This window comes from Delphinapterus leucas, chromosome X (assembly GCF_059928025.1).
Source record: "Delphinapterus leucas isolate spDelLeu-1000000601 "Yukka" chromosome X, BTC_Dleu_Yukka2, whole genome shotgun sequence".
In the NCBI taxonomy this organism is placed as follows: domain Eukaryota; kingdom Metazoa; phylum Chordata; class Mammalia; order Artiodactyla; family Monodontidae; genus Delphinapterus; species Delphinapterus leucas.
In genome coordinates, this window is record NC_143150.1 from 130571545 (window position 1) to 130578155 (window position 6611).

Genomic DNA, 6611 nt, shown 5'->3' on the forward strand with positions numbered 1-6611 from the left:
CTCTTAATTATTCAGCAATTGGATCATGCTGTGGCAGAAATCCAAATGTTGTCTCCAGTACAAAGATAAAAGCAAACACATAAATCAGCCATTGGGTGTGATGCGAATTTTCACTCTCAATGCTACCATCCCGTATTGTAGTGCATTTTCATCCAACTCTGATTAACTTGGCCCAGGATGTCATGGATGACAAAATTTCCCCCAGACGTATTCTAGCTCCGTGATAGGTCTGGCTCAGATATGTTTCATTAGAAAATAAATTATCTGTTTGACATATTCTACTCAACCATTCCCTGAAATGAAATGCATAATTATATTCCAGTCCAGAAAGACTCTGAATAACCCAGAATAATCTGTGTCCTTAGAAACACATCTGTCTGTTTTCAGCTGAAGAATGCTATATTTAAAGGTAGAGTCCTGTAGTGAACAGACTGGTGGTTGCCAAGGGGGAGGGGTTGGGGGAGGGATGGAGGGGGAGTTCGGGGTTAGCAGATGTGAGCTTTTATGTATAGGATGGATAAACACCAAGGTCCTACTGTGTATCACAGAGAGCTATATTCAGTATCCTATGATAAACCATCATGGAAAAGAATATATAAAAAAACTATGTGTATGTATAACTGAATCACTCTGCTGGACAGCAGAAATTAACACAACGTTGTACATCAACTATACTTGAGTAAAAAAAATGTTGATTAAAAAAAAGGTAGAGTCCTTGCAACACCTCATGAAGTGTTTTCTGTCTCTAATGCATCATTTATAGTACTCACGTGCGACATTCTTGAATGTCCTACGCGCAGTGGTTTATCTGGGGAGAGTCGTCATGTGATCCCCGTAGGGACAAATTGAGGTGGTCCTTTTTTTAAATTTTATTTTGGTGGCGCCACGTGGCTTGCAGGTCTCAGTTCCCCGACCCGGGATTGAACCCGCGGCCCTGGCAGTGAGAGTGCCAGAGTCCTAACCACTGGACCACCAGGGAATTCCCATGGAGGTCACTCTTTAAAAGTTAACTCCTCCCAGACTCAGTAGGAAGGTGACTCAGTTGTACCAGAAGGTTCTTTAATAGGCTGCAGGGTTTACCCTTGAAGGCATGCAGTGCTTTACATGAAAATCGGGATCGCTGTATCAACACTCTTAATTGTGGATGGTGTCTTGATGTGACAAGCACTACGGCATGTACTTGAGATACAGCATCTTGCTCAATTTCTTACAAGGAAGCTGAGATTCAGGGCGATGATGTCTGGAGCCTACAGACACATGCCCCTGCGTAGCCCGAGGAGGATGAGTGTCCAGTGTCGATGCTCTTTCCACTGCATGTTGCTCCCTTTATGTTCGCTGGTAAATATCCACCTGGCGTGAAGCCAGTCTGGTCTGGATGCACACTTCCCTTTACCCGTCTTGGAAAACTTGTAGAGCTGCACTCATAATACCTTAGGAAAAAGTGACAGTTTTTTTTTTTTTTACATTTATTTATGTCTTTATTAGTGTATTTATGTATGTATGAATTTATTTAAAAATTTTATTGGGGTACAGTTGCTTCACAGTGTTGTATTACAGTTTCTACTGTACAGCAAAGTGAATCAGCTCTACGTATCCATATATCCCCTCTTTTTCGGATTTCCTTCCCGTGTAGGTCACCACAGAGCATTGAGTAGAGTTCCCTGTGCTATACAGTAAGTTCTCATTAGTTAGCTATTTTATACATAGTAGTGTATATATGTCAATCCCAATCTCCCAATTCATCCCACCGTCCTTCCCCCCTTGGGGAAGTTTGCTTGTTTGTTCTCTACATCTGTGTCTCTGTTTCTGCTTTGCAACACTCTTTGACATAAATCACAGTGATACCTTGTTTGACCCACCTCCTAGGGTAATGAAAATAAAAACAAAAATAAACAAATGGGACCTAATTAAACTTATAAGGATTTGCACAGCAAAGGAAACCATAAACAAGACGAAAAGACAACCCTCAGAATGGGAGAAAGTATATTTACTTTATATTGGAGTATAGTTGATTTACAATGTTGAGTTTCAGGTGTACAGCGCAGTGATTCAATTAAACATATACCTATAGCCATTCTTTTCCCATATAGGTTATTACAAAATACCGAGTATAGTTCCCTGTGCTATACAGTAGGTCCTTGTTTATTTTATATATAAAGTGACAGTTTTCTTAAACATCTGAGAAACAGTGTTTTGGGAGTGCCTATCCATTGCTGGGCTAATATTATCAATAACAGTGCAATTTGGAGACATCAGTACAGTTATCTGTGCAATGTGTGTAACTTTCGGCAGTGTGTTTGTTCATTCAACAAAGACTTGAATGTTTCCGGAGTATTGGCATCGTTCTCGCTGATGGGACTCACTGTAGAAATTAAGACAAGTGATTGGCGAAATTCTACTGCCCGCAGATGCCGCTCTACAAATTCATCGGTGAATGAGAATTTCCTTGTGTGATGTTGAGGGTTGCATGGAAGACACAGCAAACGCCATTGGTGGCAGTGGTCTTGCCTTCCTTAGCCTTGTCTGCTTTTTTTCTCCCATTAGGCTGACCGCTCTGCCTTGGAGGTCTCCTAAGTGATCGCTGCTCCGGGGAGGTGTTGGATGGTCACCGCTTCCTTGGAGCCTCGCACGGGCTGGAATTCGGCACCAGGATTAAGAGAGGGCTGCTGTCCCGTAATGGGCTGCCGAGAAAACCGCCGGGTTTGTTGTTAACCTTGGGGTCTGTCTATGACCCATCGAAGAGGCTTCCTGGCAAGCCCTTCCCCTCTCCAGGGCCTTGGTCCCTGGAAAGCCGTCTCTCTCTGCAGGCTCCCTTCACGGCTTGCTTTGCTTGGAGTTGCATCGCACGGACGCCCGCGGATGTGGTGGTGAACCATGTCGAGACCCCAGGGACTGTTATGGCTTCCGCTGGTCTTCACCCCGGTCTGTGTCATGGTGAACTCCAACGTCCTGCTGTGGATCACCGCCCTGGCCATCAAGTTCACGCTCATCGACAGCCAGGCGCAGTATCCTGTGGTCAACACCAATTACGGCAAAATCCGGGGCTTGAGAACACCGCTGCCCAATGAGATTTTGGGTCCAGTGGAGCAATACTTGGGGGTCCCTTATGCCTCGCCTCCTACTGGGGAAAGGCGGTTTCAGCCCCCGGAACCCCCCTCCTCATGGACTGGGGTTCGGAACGCCACTCAGTTTGCTGCCGTGTGCCCCCAGCACCTGGATGAGCGGTCTCTCTTGCATGACATGCTGCCTATCTGGTTTACTGCCAATCTGGATACTCTGATGACCTACGTTCAAGATCAGAATGAAGACTGCCTTTATTTGAATATCTATGTGCCCACAGAGGACGGTAAGTACTTATTCTAAACAGAAAACACCTGCTCGCTCAGCCTCAGATTTGCCAAGAGGGTTGTATAATGTCCTGTGCGTGATATTTTCTATAACCATTTTTTTTCATATTCAGTTATCTCAGTAACGTACCACTTGTTCGACTTGAATTTACGCAGTGTCTAATCGATGGAGAGTATCATAATTAATGACTTAATTCTTTCCATATATTGCCTTTTTAGCATTGCTGTAGCCTTTATTTGCAGGTGATTACCAGTCTGAGCATATAGTGTTCTATGTTATACCTGAATCATCTGTAAAGGAATGGATCTAGAGAAACTAATAGAATTAAGAACATTCGCATGCTAAAGTGAGCACCTGGAAATTATACAAGGAATGGTTCCTTTGGCTCTAATGCCTTAAGATGTTAGCACTTTTTGAGTCTTAAAGGGAACCACTGATTGTTTTAAATACACAAGCAAGGGATATTTGATAAAACCATTGGACTTGATTGTTCAGAATCCATGTTGTTGATATAAATTTGGACTTTATTTCCTGCCAATATTCACTGCAATCAAATGGCAAATGTGTGTCGTCAGGTGATTCGAACTACGTTAGAAAAATGGTTTTCTTGCTTGAACAAAATGCCCCTTTTCTTTTGGATAACACAACAGTGAAAATCTGTGAAAACAATCATGTTCCATATATTAACTTAATCCAATACTAGTAAAACTTGGATATCTCCTTGTTCAAGTAGACCTTAAATTAAAATGTTTGCTAAAGACCAACCAGACTCAAGTTAGTCTACAATGAAAGTCCGTTTCTCATTTCTTGTTTGCATGTGCTCTTTTTTATACAAAGAGAAGGAAAAACAGAATGAAATCTTCCTGGAACTTAAAAAAAAGTAATTGAGAGGAATCATAGCCACCACTGTCTACTATAGAAACTGAAGTGTGTCCTTGTCCTTGGTAACTTTCATGCAGACATTTCTTTTCCTTTTTTTACCTTTAATCCTTGGGAGATGTTTGTCAGTGAGCTTTGGCTGAAAGTCTGCCATAAATGATGACATTATTCAGTGATACCCAAAGTCGGATCGCATCTGCCATATCGTTCTTTCTCCGTGCAGATGCAAAGAGGTGGCGTGGGTACCTTTCTCGAGAAACCGGGATGGGGGCAGTCTGTGAGGGAGATGACAAGGAATGCCCAGAGAAAGTGAAAGGGTTGAGCTTCCTTATGTTAGTAGCGTCTGGCATGTGGCTATTGTCACGATGGTGACAGATCTCACAATTACCTTGTAAAGTCTAGGTCTTGAATAGGGTTCAAGGGGTTAAACCGACACTGGACGCCTTACTTCCATGCCCTGTGCTGAGCTGCCGTAGTGCTCAGTAACTGCTTGGTGCATATGTAAGAGGATGGATAACCCCACCCAAACCAATTAGAGTTCTCAGTTCAAAGCCACCTGGGTCATGGTCTTTCTTATCATGAACTATTCAAAGAAAGGAATAAAAAGAAGCAAAGACAGGGTGGTGGAAACAAAACAGGGTAAAGGATTAAAATTGCATTCATGGGACTTCCCTGGCGGGCCAGTGGTTAAGACTTTGCCTTCCAATGCAGGGGGTGCGGTTTGATCCCTGGTCGGGGAGCTATGATCCCACGTGCCTCATGGCCAAAAAAGAAAACCGCACGAACAAACATAAAACAGAAGCGATATTTTAACAAATTCAATAAAGATGTTAAAAAATGGTCCACATCAAACAAAAAACCTTTAAAAGAAAAATAAAATAAAATTGCTTTCATCATAAATTTGATATGCTGGTGTCTCTGAACCGGTGACTTTATAGCGTTCACCTTCCAAACAAGGACACTTCACATAGAATGCCTGCTTCTGAGAGGTCGGGGTACAGTTACAACGCCCAGGAAGACAAATCAGTAGCTTCCTTGATGACAGACCCATAGATGTGCAGTTGTGTGGATTGACCCCATAAACGATTCGGCCGTTTCTTTGTGGTTCAGGATTGAACAGGAATTTGGGACTAGAAACACACGAAAAAAGCTGCCTAATAGAGAAGCAATCTGAATTTAAGAATAAAGGCACTGCTACCTGTTGATTCCTCTGGGCTTTTTAGAGCACTCTGGCACACGATATCTCATAGCATCTTGGCGGGAGAATCAGAAATCTAATAGGGGCTGAATAGGTAAATTTGATCTCCCTACAATAGATACATAATGGAATTTTGCTGGTGAGGGAAGCTATATGCCCGTGTGTTTGCAGAAACAGAAAATCACAGCCTATTGGGTCAGGAGTTTTGAAGGTTTAAAAATAGATGATTTGCATCCATTTGTGAATCAACATGGAGGTTCAGATATTTAATTATTGGTTATTGCTAAATGAATAAACCCCACTTGTACAATAACACATGGAAATTACGGCGTCATGCTGATGTCTCCAAAGACCTTGCTTTAGGGCATATCTTAATTCATAACAGTGCATTTCATTAAATGTGTGCACAGCCGTATTGGCTATTTGGAATTCAATATTCCACTCTGGTACTCCATTATTTTTTTTAGATTTGTCGTGATGCATTCATCCAACGGTGTGGCCATCTGACTTCCCTACCAATGATAGTTCTGAGTTCCTATCCTGTGCTAGTCAAGCTTCACATGTTGGCATGGCAACAGAGACAAGCATGCTGAATTTCTAGAGACACACAGAGACTTGTTGTAGGCAGAACAATGCCTTCTCCAAAGAAGGGCACGTCCTAATCCCTGGAACCTTTGAATATGTTACCTTACAGGGCCAAGGGGATGAAGGTTGCTGATGGAACTGAAACCGCTAGGTGGCATTTTTGGGCGGGCTCTGAGGAGCTCCGGTTCTATATGTCTCAGTGTAGAAAGAATTCAGTGAGAGACGTCCCTGGTGGTCTAGTGGTTAAGAGTCCGTGCTCCCAATGCAGGGAGCCCAGGTTCAATCCCTGGTCAGGGAACTAGATCCTGCATTCTACAACTAAGACCCAGAACAGCCAAATAAATATTAAAAAGAAAGAAAAGGAATTCAGTGAGAGGCAAAGTGATAGATAAGAAGTGGTTTATTAGAATAGGACACTTGTGAGGCTTACAAGAAGGTAGGCGAGAGGGTGCCGTGAGCCACTGAGAACTTAGTGGGCTGCAGTTTTGTTTGTTTTTTTTTGGTGGTACGCGGGCCTCTCACTGTTGTGGCCTCTCTCGTTGCAGAGCACAGGCTCCGGATGCACAGGTTCAGCGGCCATGGCTTACGGGCCCAGCTGCTC